The 12,810-nt window shown below is 37.7% G+C and overlaps 1 protein-coding gene across 1 annotated transcript in view; it reads left to right on the top strand.

The window, feature by feature from the left end:
* The first annotated feature begins 1,718 nt into the window (after nt 1-1,718).
* The window catches only part of LOC132789341 (protein slit), a 37,276-nt gene continuing 26,184 nt past the window's right edge, over nt 1,719-12,810 (top strand). Inside the window, exon 1 of the mRNA XM_060797291.1 lies at nt 1,719-1,800. The gene's annotated coding sequence lies outside the window, so the exon portion shown is untranslated. The remainder of the gene's footprint in view (nt 1,801-12,810) is intronic.

The raw sequence follows: 12,810 nt of genomic DNA, 5'->3' as shown, positions 1-12,810 counted from the left end.
CAATATAAATTTTCAACAAAATTGTAGCAAAAAAAAAACAGCGTGTAATATTTATTGGTTTTGATATAATCTTTGGCCAGCTCAACCGTTAGCCAAAGCATTTTCACAACTCATGCTAAAACTATGCACACACACACACAAGGCCAAACAAAAGCCACACCCACCCACACACAAACACACATAACGACCCCGAAAAGCGAGAGAAAAGTGCGTTCCGATTCATTCAAGCCTGAAAAAAAAGTTCACAAAAAACGACGAACACAAAAAATGTAAACGAAACCAAAAATCTGCGCAAAACCGCAAAACAATAGTCGAAAATAGTTCAGGAAAAATCTATGCCAAAGCTATTGTGGCGTGCCCTTAGCCCCCTCCAGCACCGCCCCTTTTGTTACTGTCGAAGCATTTTGGGGCCTGTAGGCCAATGTGACCAATGGACCACAAAAATCACGTTATTTCAATTTTAATGCCAAACAATCGCCGCTCTATCAATGGGGTCTATCTCTGCATATCTTTGCGTGTGCGTTTTGTTGGCATTCTCGAAGCGCGCTCGTAAAATGGGCGTAGGGCGGGACTTTCGGTAACGCCCACATGCGAAAATTGAAATAATCCCAAAGACGTCGTATGCGTAATATCGCCAATTTATCACTAGGCGTTAGGTGCCACACTCAAACACTGAAAAGTAACAGTAGCTTGTGTGGGTCGCTTTTTTCTTTTTTCTGTTTTGAATTGGGAGAGATACTTTTTTTCCGGGGAGTCTTTCTTTCACTTTCGTTTCGTTTTTAGGTTTGTTTTTTTTTTTTTTTTGTGTGTGGACGCCTCTTCAGTGCCATAGTTGTTCATCCATTATCGGATGCGTGGTCTAATGAAGAATTATGTTCATAATTTCCAAATTTATCGTCGGCGACCCTCTGACAACTTGTTGTATATATATTATAGTACTACACAATGATCATAGGAGATGCCTGACGATGATGATGATGATGGTGATGCAGGCTGTCGAGTTCGTCGTGTCGGCTCTGGTGTCTAACACTTAAGTGTGTCAAAATGTTGTCGCTGCCACACACACAAATTGCTGTGGCATGCAGGCGGTTGTGCCTCATCGAAACATCGAAGCGAGAGAGAGAGAGAGAAAAATGGACAGAGTGAAATATATGTATTTATATTTATGATGCGTCGAGCTCAACTTAACTCATCTCATCTCGACTCATCTCAACGCATTGCATTGCAACGCATCTCTTTCAGTTCACAGTTCAAAAAGTCATTTCAAGTTTCTTGTTTCAACAAATTTCCAGTGAAAGTTTCCCCCCCCCCTTCCCCTCCCCAACATTTCTCCGTCCTTCTTTTCTTTTAGGTCTTTTCCTCTGCAACTCAGCTGGAGTGTGTCCATGTGGTGTGTAGGCTATTAATTTTCACTTTGTTTAAGTTTCCCAGTTCGTATTAAATTTCGTCGTTGTCAATCCTTTTGCCTCACTTTAAATCGAAACAGATGACAAAACATTTTCACTTTTACACATTTTCCACTTGAACAACAGTAGCAAAGTTTTTTAGTGTTCGACAGACTGGATTAAATTCGAGAAATATTTTTAGCTGCTTTTAATTTACTGCTCAACTTTAACAATTCCATCTCACACTCTACTCTCTCTCTCTCTTTTCGCTGTTCTTAAGTGCTGGAGAATTTATGTGACAGCATATTAAATTTATACGTTTGCTCTTCATTACAGATTATTATGCAGCACAAATTGTGTGTGGATTAGTCCACGAGTGGATGCACATGTGTCAGCTGTCCCACAACTTTTCTGGGTAAGTGTTCGACATTAGACATAACACATTCGACATGGAGACTTATGTCTAGATTGACCCAATAACACATGCCGAGTTAATTGCCGCAACGAAAAACTATAGATCTGTTTTGAAATATGCTTAAATCCGGGTTAAACACAAGCAAAATTATGTGGTTAAAAGTTAAGCAATAGATATTTAGAACTTTAAGAATTTAAGAGTTCTTAAGCAGTTTTTAATTAAAATATCTTTAATGAGCTTTAAAGGTTATATTATAAAATTGCACAAAAATGAAAGTAAATATAGAAGAATCAGATAAAAAACAATTTATACTAATGATTAAGGATTGTGATTATATTCCAGAGATTACTATCATAACATGACGAAATGAAATTGTTGAAATATTTCTCAACATTAGATGAATATCACCAAGTTATATAATTGGATAATTATCAGCATGCTAATTCCCCACTGCGAACAAACCTTAAGCAAAAGTCAAGCAATTTAAAAAGTGAATAATCCCATAATAAAATAAAGCCACTTCAAGGTCGTTGCTATAATAACTTATGCCATTAGAACAGGTTCCAAATGCCAATTTGGCTCTAAGTACAACAAAAATAATTTATGACCAAGGAAAATAAGTAACAACAAAAATTGCTGTTGAGCTCAGCTCAGACATCTAAATTCCCCAAAAGCAAAATAAGTGAATTTTTGTATTCGTGAAAAATGCATATCAAAAAATAATTTGCATAATGCGCAAAAATGTTGCGGCTAATTAAGCATAATTCGAAAGAAAAGTTCGGGGCAGCTGGAAAGTATTACGCAATAATGCTGAATTCAGAAGCGTATAATTTGGAGAAGCGGAAATGCATTTAAAAATCTTTACGAGCGCGAGATACTTTCGCTGCAATCCCTGAGATACTTTTTTATCTTCGTTCTATGTGTTGCTTTTTTTTTGTCGACCATGCTGTCAATGCCGCAGGACAACGTGCAACGCGTGCGTCCTCTAAAAAAAATGTGACGCCTGTTTTTACTGACATCGTTTTGTAGGAGGCATTTCGCCTACTTCCAATCCTCTCTTTCCCCCCTCTATCTTCCCCTCTTTCCCACAGCCTTTACTGTGGCTGAGAGTCGACGCCTGTTTGTTATTTACCGACAACTTTATGGCCACATGTCGACGTCGTCAACGCAAAAAAAATTGTCACCATAAACAACAAGGCACACAAAAAAATGTTGCTTAAATTTCTGCCTCGTTTTTTTCGCTTATTTTCTTTTACTCGTCGACGTCGTTGTTGTTGTTGTTACTGTTGTTGTTGTTGGCGAGCATGTGTGAAAAATAAGCAGCCGCTTGACTGTTGCCTCTTGCCTCAGTGGGTAATGTTGTGGGCGTGGTCGCGTTTCGGAAAAGCGCCGCGGCGTCTATTTAATGAAGTGCCATCCCAGGCCAAACCCAGTCCCCAATCTTCAGTCCCCAGTCCCCAGTCGCAGTTCCAATTCCATTCCCTTTCTCACCCAGAGAGTTGGCCTGAGGCCTTTTGTCAATTGTTTGTTGTTTGCCACATGATGATGGCAGTGTGAATTTTCACATGACTCTCCGCTGAGTTGAGTTCGAGTCGAGTCGAGTCGAGTGGAGTGCAGCTGAAATTGTTTTAGACTTCACTCGCAACGACTGCACAAAAGTGCCGCCATTGAGTTGTTTATCTTCGTATTTGCTCAAGGTGCTAACCTAGTCAGCTCACAAGATTTGTGGAAGGCTTCAAAGTGTCCCAAAATTGAGGTTGAGGCAAAGCAAATAAATCTGTTATGAAATAGGCGGAAGAATGAATAGATTATATACTGTGAACAATTTAAAAAAACTTGTATATAAAATAAATTAAGATTCAGGAGTTAATAATCATACTAAGAGAATACATATATGTTTTACGTATAGGCAGAAGAATTATTTCAAGAGACAAGGGAAATATTTTTGGCAAAAATTCTAATATTACACAAATTAGAATTTAAGACTTAGAGTAGTAGTATAGTAAATATTAAATAAATATCACTGATATGCAGAAGAAATTTGAAAGTTAAGTCAAATAAACAAAAACGTATCCAAGATAATTTATCTGTTATAAAATAAGTGAATGAATAAATAATTGAGAAACTATAAATATTTTAAAAGAAAAATACATAATTAAAAAAAATGAATGATAGTAAAAATTATAGAATATGTCGAAGAAATACAATAAGTTATATAGATTTTCAATAATAAAATAAAAGAATCATATTTTCTCTACTTTTCATTTTAATTCAATTTTAAATACATTGTAAACATACATTTATTTTTGTTTGTTTGCGCATCTAAACATTTTCAAATACCAAATCCGGCAATGCCAAAGCGCAGCTGAATCAATATTAATTTTAAGTATTTTACAAAACACACTTGTACACCAAAAGCAAAAAAAAAAAGTATCAACATGTAGCTTCGACAAAGCCTCGACAGGCAATTTGCTTAGCGTTCAAATATTTATTTTAATAATTTTTGTTGAAATTCTCAACATGTAATTGTCATTTTGTCAGACAAACAATAGGCTCAAGTCGCTATGTAGCTGAGACCACAGACTCGAGACTCGGCCCCACCCAACAGAGAAGCAGGAAAGAGAGGGAGGAGGGGAAGGGACAGAGTGTTAAGCTCTCCATTGTTTGCCTTTTGCGACTTGGGGAAAAATGCGCAACGGGCGCATAAATAACATGAAATTAGCAGGCTAATATGTCAAGTCGAAGTAGGCAAAAAAAAAAAATAAAGAAACACCACAGACAAAAAACGAAATAAGACTGAGAATAAATCTAGAAAACTTGTTTCTCTGACTTCGACTTGGAAACACCTGCAAAAATGTTGTTGCCGTGTTATATTTTTTGGTTAGAGTACTAAATCACCTGCTCTTGGTTGGGTAAAAGTTTATTTTTATCTAATTTGAATTTATGCGCGTAGATCTATTGCGCAAGATCACAGAAAACATCTGAAAACACAACTGAACTGAAAACTCTTTTCAAACTGGGAAACTGGTTTCGACCAGGTGATTTATGCCACACAGACAGAGATGGACAGAGAGAACTTGCCGCCAGAAGAAGCTGAAGATTGTCACTAAAGATATGAACATTTTTTTATGGAAAATGATATATGCTTAGATAGATGCGATGCTCTAGACATTTGATGTCGATTCTATGTAAATTGTGTCATTGTATCTGAAGTTAACCCTGAAGCAGTTTAACCAAATCTCAAGTCCAACTCATTAGCTCAAATCAGCTGCCGAAATGGTAGTAACAGGTGGGACTCGACTTCAGATTGCGTTGAGTGGCACTTGTTGAGGGGCTTTTGTTATGTTTCTCTTTTTTTTTTACGTTTTATGGATTAGATTGGTTTTCTCGACTTACAAATGTGTCGAAGGTTTTTCTGTTTTTGAGGAAAATCATATGCTTATGAGGCAGCCAAGTAGGCCAAGCTGATAAATCGATGCATTACAAAAGGATTACACGAATTTGATAGCGAGTTAAAGAGGTAATTTCTTAGAGTGAAAGCATTTGATTTGTGTGACATCATTTCTAAATTTAATTGAAGTTGAAATTCAATTCGTTTCCTCATATCAAAGACGAGTTTTTATTTGTAGTTCATTGTTCCAATAATAGAACAACAGGATAACCCAAAGAGCAAGCATTCAACGTTATTGCGATAACTTTTTCTTTTCGACAAACAAAAGCAAAGGCTGCCTCATTCTACTCGAAACTCCATTGATTTTGCGGAATCCTTATTGGAACAACAACAACAACAACAACAACAACGAACGACTCATAAAACTACAACATACAACATAATAATCAACAGTGAGTGAAGTAATTGGAGCTCCAGCAGCGCAGAGCTTGTAAAGTCCGTAAAAAAAAAAAAACCAAAAACAAAATATAAAACTACAGACCGGTATGTGGAGAGTAATGGAGGGGGAATAGAGAGCATGAGTATAAATCTCGAATAAAAAAGAAATTCATCTTCATAAAACGAAAAAGCGGCAGCCGCTGTCGATGCAATGTCGAGTCGAGTTCGAGTTCGAGTCTCGGATACTGAGAGATAGTTTACTTGCGATAATCACACCAATCCAAAAAGCCACACAGTTGCCAGAGTTGCCGCAATTTCCACCAGCTGCCTTCTGTTTCCTTTCCCCTTTGCCTCAGCTTTTCGTTAGCCCCCGTCATAAACACTTGAAAAACTGTTCAAATTTGATGTACCACTTACAAGTCGACTGGGGTTCGATTTGTGTCTGCTCTGGCGGCTTCTCTTTTGGTTATTTTTTTCTTTTTGGGATCTTGCCTCGCTAGGCAATTACTTTGGCCCGAAAATTACATTTAATGTGTTGTTGTTGTTGCTGTTGTTGCACAGATTTTATTTCTTCTCTGGTTCTTTGCTTTGTCGATAGAGGCGTGAACCTGTTGAAATACATATCCAGCAAACTGCTTTCATACACACATCCGTTCTGACCAAAGAACCGCAGGCTATTTGAGCCAAGCCAGACTCGCATTTTGATTGTTTTCTTGGCCCACATCAATAGAAGAACAACATAATTATTTGTTATTGCGCCTAGAACTTGTCGATGATTTCTTCACCTTTTTTTTTTGTTGATTGTTCGACTGACTGTCGATCTTAATCACATTTGAAAGTTATGAGTTTGGATCTAGTTGGGATTTGTTAATTGTCGTCGGCTTTCTTTATTTTCACTTGAACACTTGGCGAGTATTTTTGCCCCACTGTGCTTGTTGGCTAATTGCCATATTAACCTATGGCCTCCCCTCGGTTTCACTGATGATGATAACTCCGTGCTCGATTTGTAAGTGCCTGACTCAAACTACTTCAGTTGCTGCTGCTGCTTATTTGCAAGATTGAACTCTGCTCGATATTCAAGTGAAAGTAATTAGTTAGTGTTGCCTTCGGGTGAAAGCTGAACCTTTAATTGTATTTTTCTTTGGCTGCCGTATAATCAATCAACGCACAGCATTCGCATGACTTGTGACGAGCTCTTTCTCCCCCCTCCTGTGGTTGGGTGTGTCTCGGGTTTGTTTCCGATTTGGGCTTGGCTTTGATTTTCTTTCGCTGTTTGCGGCGAAAGTGATTCTTAGGGTCAGAGATATGCGCGTTTGATTAGATTGATGATCTGTTTATCATTTCGAAACGAAATTCTTTGGCGTTCTGCTGTAAATGACTCAAGAAAGTAAAGGAAATTATTATTATATCTTTTATCTATTGCTTCAGATGGTTGGTGAGATCATTGCTGATAAAATCTTGATGTAATTCGGCTGCAATCTTTGAACAACTTAAGTGCTGACTCATCTGTAAGATAAATATACGATATTTAATCAATTTAATTTACTGATCTCATCAAGAAAGTTTTATCGAAACAATCTTGATAATGTTCGGGTAATTTTAAAATTTTAAATCAATAAAAACGAATTAAACTTTATTTAAATAAACTTGAAATTGATAATTTCTATAATTTCATCTTTATAATTAAAGTATTTACCTGCAACTTTATTAAAAACCATCTTTTGTTATCGATAATTGCTACAAGCTTGCGATCGTTAATCGTTTTAAACATTCTAAAGCCTTAAGTTTAAATTGCTCAACTGTCTCCAGGGTCTGATTTTAGATATGCCACCCAGCGAGCTTTCTGCAGTCACTTGTCTCCCTTTGATCGCGCTCTCACGCTGCAATACTCTGCATATAAATATATGAGATAATGATCCTTGTTCAGCACAGACATTGTTTTCGACAATAATCTACCCCCAACTCAACTCGCACACACATTCCAAAGCGTTTCACGCTAAACTGGGCCGAAACGGACAATGATCAATGATCGAGCGTTGGCCCCATATTCAACATTGCAACCGATCTGGATCAGCAGCGCATATCCCGAAAAGCAAGACAAAACGAGAGAGATGGGGGGACAGGGAATGAACATCAAGCAGCGCTGATTGTCATAATTAAGGATGTTGTATGTTGGCATGCCAGACTCTCAGACATCTGAGAAGACGCTGCTCCACTCGAGGCACTTGTAAAACCAACAGATAACCGTAAGAACAAGTTTGAGAGCTGTGCAAAAAAAAGACAGCAAAACAAAGGCTGAAAAAGAGAGAGATGAAGACGAAGACAAAGCTTCCGGTGTGCAGGTTTCTGCCTCGGCAGTTTCAAGATCAGCCGCAACATCTCATAATTGCAGCTAAGCAAAATTATATAGTACGTCCATTCCAGACCACAGATCTTCACAGATCTCTTTCCTTTTCCCTCTCTCTCTCTATCACTCCCTTTTAACGCATGTGTCATCCTGAAAGGGGAGAAGCAAGAGAGCGATTCTTCCACTTCACTCGACTCTGAGTCTGTCTCTCTTCATGTGTGTGTGTGAATAAATATGCCAACGGTGCACCGCGGTGCAGATCGTCGCTCAGCTGCGAACCACGACAATTACTCAACTTTGTGTGTGTGTGTCAGTGTGTGAGTGCGAATGTGGTTGTGGTTGTGCGGAGTGTAGACTGTTGCTATTGCAATCTGTGGCCAACCGCTTGCTGAGCCGCACTCGAGACAAATGTATATCATTCATCAAATTAAAAGTTCAACAGCGTTGCAGTTGCCTGCCAGTTGCCGTGAGGCAGCATTAAAGCGAGGGCAGCTACAAAACTTTTTAATGGTGTGAGGAAAAATTAGAAGCTTGGAGACAGATCTATATCTGAAGATAGAAAAGGATTAGAAAAGAAAATGTATTTAAATTATTTGATTTGAAGAAATAAAATTAAATTAGAATGAAAGAGAAATAATAAGATAAGGCAATACAAAAGATCGGAAATAGCTTTGATCATAAGAAAAGCCTTTCACAATTAACACGAACTTTATAAATAATATCATAATAGGTGAAGATTGTCACAAAAGTAGTAATATTATATCGATAAATTTTATATCGACACTTCACTATTAGAATATGAATTGTAAGATAAAACATAACCTCACTGTCTGTATACAATAGTTACCATTGAAGGTGTAGAGTAACTCGATCGTTATGAAATTTGGAAAATCATAAAAATAAAATTCGAATTTATGAATTTATGGCTTGAAGAATACGGATTTTAGTTGTCATTATTCAAGAGCAGATGGCAGATATTGAAATTTAGGCAGTGCCATGTATATATCATTTATATTTGTTGCGATGTCGAAGTTTAACCGGAAGTCGAATTGGCTACTTCTGAAAATTAGCCACACTTTTGATAAATTTAAAAGACCCTCTTCCTTATTTGGCCCAAAGTATATTTGGCTTAAACTTGTATTAAAAATGCAGTAAATACAATTTTTTTAAATAAGCAACAGATAAATTTAACGAGCGACCCTCGCTAATGGCAACAAAGCTACTCGACCGCAAGTCAGAGTAACTGACAGTGCAACTGTTGCTCATGTTGTTAGTGCTGCCGCCGTTGATGTTGCTGCTGTTGTTGTTGCTGTTGATGTTGCTCTATTTTACAGCCGGTCTTTAGTTCGGGGTCTGGGACTGCCAATCATTGCCATGGCTTGACGTCTGTTGCTCATCTTTGGATTCCATTCACTCAAACATCAGCTGAAGAGGCTTCACTCGCTTCTCAATCCCTCGCAATCCCCCTTGTCGCATTTGCCACATCTGCATTGCCCTGACACTGGCCACTTGTTGGCATTGCAAGTTAAGAGATGGACAGAAGGAAAGAGAAAGAGAGAGAGACCCAGGGCCAATGCTTATTAAGAGGGGCTTTTCAACTTGAATGGTTTCCTGGGCCACTTTAATATTTATGTAGTAAAGTAATACACAGATAGACACACAGACAGAGTGACAGACACAAGTGACCCCAGTGGGAAGATTTACCCTTTTGGCCTCGCGTCGTTGTCCTACTTCAATTTGTTGCTGTATTTTAAAATAGCATTTATGAGCTTAGACGGCTTAAGACATTTTATTGGTTATTAGTTTGTTGCCAGAATTTTGTGTCTCTTTTGGCTTGTTAGTTTTTCAAGAGGGGGTGGGCTTAAAGTTTCCGACTTGAGAAATCAAAGCATCTAATGAGCTTAGCACGTGTTGGCCATCTATTTTCTCCCCCTCCCCGCCTCTTCCATTTACTGACGTCTGTATTCTGTGTGCGGTTTTAACTAGCATCCATTTGCTGTGGGGATACTTTAATCTTTAATTGCTTTTAGGGTTCCACTGAGTGTATATGTATATTGTATATAGTATTTAGAAGCATGCAAGTGCTTTACTCTTTCTCTCTGTCTCTGTCCCTGTCTCAGTTTGCATTTGTATTTATTGCTCAAATGCGAAATACGAGAAAATACAAAAGCAGGCTCCAAGAAAAGGCTTTTGTGCTGAGCAGCTCAGTTTGCAGTTGAAGCACTTTGCAAATTATATACAAAACAAGTTGTAATTTGCAGCCAACTTGCGATGCTCTCAATTTAATGAAATTAAAAATCACCAGCCAAAGCTATACGCTTATTAAATAAACCGATTTGAAGCATTCAAAAGCGCTTTACAGAAGTGAAAAGCCACAGTCAATAAATCGATACAATTTAGGATTAAATCGCTATATTCAATCGCTTAATTGATTTAAATATAAAAGAAGTAAAAGTACGATTAAGTTGTTCGTAAATTTAGGTTTATATTTCGTAAATTGATCAAATTGGCAGATGAGATGCATCTCTTGTTTAAGTGCTTTTTTATTTGCTGTTTAAAGTTACTCAACAACAATTTAAAATTGATATTTAGATCTGTTCGCAGTTCGCCAACAAAATAAAACAAATTTCCCATGCTCTGCTGTCAGTTGAATTCCAAATGCATACAACTTCAACTCTAATGCCAAAACCGAAAAAAAAAAAAAAAATAACAAAAATAGTTAACAAAACTTTGTGAAACTCGAAACAATTTCCATTAGCAAATGCAACCGAACTGACCACAAAAAGCTGGAAGAGTTCTACAATGTTTTGTGTGTGTTCTGTTTTTGATTTTCCGTATTTCGTATTTCGTATTTGGTATTTTGCCTTTTATATGCGCTACTTTTTGGTGCTCGCTCTACTAATTTTCATCCAATAATTTCCACTTAACTGTTGGCTACAGGTTTGGGTTTCAGTTACTTTCATATAAAATTCTCTTTCATAAACAAATTTTGCAACTGGGGGCCTCACAACGAAAGTTTGTGTTTGCCTTTTTTCTATTTTTGTTGGGGCGGAAATCTATAGTAAATCCAGTGAGTGAATAAGTGGTTGGCAATGCGAAGGAGCGAGGGGAATGGTTTAAATTACGTGCACCCCACAATGGTTCAATCGCAATGGATACCACATATAGCCAGAACCAGAGACAGAGACAGACATCCAACAGATACGCGCTGGCATGCTGAAATATTGCAAAAATACTGAGATACATCGTTGTATAGAGAGAGAGAGAGAGAGAGAGAGGGGGAGAAAACCAAGTTAAGGCAGCATACAAAAAGGCAACAACAATGGCTAGAGTTTTTATTTACATTGGATACAAATACTGAATACTGGAGCAAGTCAGACAGGAAAAGCACACATTGAAAATATTTCCCGTAGCGCTTACGGCTTTTTGGCCTGACACTACACATAAGTTATTATTTGCACTGGCAATAAGTTGTAGGTAGTTCTGAGCAGCAACAGGAGGAGGGGGAGAGACAGTTCTTCCTTCCCCCCAGGATGCACAACAGCTCTAGTTTGCAGTCAATTGCGGTGCAGCCCTCGCCAACTTTTTCTGTTTTTTCTGTTTTTTTTTTGTTCCCATTCTCGTTGTCGTTGTCGCTGTCTTGACTGTCTTGGCTGTCGCTCTGTAGTCTGTTGCTCTGTCGTTGTGTCTCTGTTTCTGTCGCCCGCCTTTCAATACAACTTTCATGGAACGTCGCATCCAATGAAGCACGCCGGTTGTTCGATTAGTTTCGGAAATACAAAGGGGAAGTCATGAAATAGCGCAGCAAAATGTGGGAGAAATTTGAAGGGCCACAGTAAACTATCTCTAAATCTATTTTTTTCCACTTTGAAATAAAATTAAGCAAACAGTGGTCAAGTATTATAATACAACAATTTTCATAATTGGCTAAAAATATACTACTTTTAGTCGTTCCTTTAATTAATTAATTTAATAATAATAATAATTTTGTAAGAAATGCTGTTGAGAAAATGTTCTGTAGTTAATCATTTGCCTAAAAGTAAAAAAATTATTCTTTTAAACCTTTAGGATGTGTACTTACAATATTTTCAATTAGTTGTATCAAATTTTTAAGCTGCCTTTCTTACTTAGTATGACTATTTATGTATTTGCTTTCGTGTATCAAAAACGAAAACGGATTAATTTATAAACTTCTTTAAATTTTAACTTTTATGCTAATTTATTAATTTCTTTCGTAGCATCATAAAAAAAGTGGGTGTTCATTTTGAAGATAGTTATATAATTTTGTATTTTGATAAATTTATAACTATTATAAATAAATATTCCTAGCTTATAGATAGATTATTTAACAAGTAAATCAATTGATAAACTGTTAAATTTTAGCTTAAATGCAAATTTGTCTTCATCGTCCTTATCCTTTAAAGCACAACTTCTCAAACGCCTTTCGCCTAGTTTTCTATGCCCTCTTCATTGCAATTTCGGCGAGGCTTTTGTTTGGGCACTCCTCTGCTGATAAATAATGGTTAGTTTTTGATTTCAAACAATAATTCAATGGCAATGGCAGAGTTAAGCCGTAGACAGGGAAACCGAGAGATAGAAGGAGAGAGAATTGTATCTGCGAGTTAGTCGCATCCATTGTGGAGCTAGCAGTCAATTTGGTGGCGCTTTGCTGACCATTTTTTGGGTGGCCCCAGCTCCGATGCCAACCAATGCGACGCCTCCTCTTGTGGCAAGAGCCGCCGCACGCGTTGTTGCCGCCGCCGCCGCCGTCGTCGCTGCTGCTGTTGGCCATAAAAAGTAAGACAAGTTCCAGAGCGACGCGATGCCATGCTGT

This window comes from Drosophila nasuta, chromosome 3, assembly GCF_023558535.2.
Source record: "Drosophila nasuta strain 15112-1781.00 chromosome 3, ASM2355853v1, whole genome shotgun sequence".
NCBI classification, from domain to species: Eukaryota; Metazoa; Arthropoda; class Insecta; order Diptera; family Drosophilidae; genus Drosophila; species Drosophila nasuta.
The sequence above is the reverse complement of the archived record's forward strand: the minus strand, read 5'-3'. Positions and strand labels throughout refer to the sequence as shown.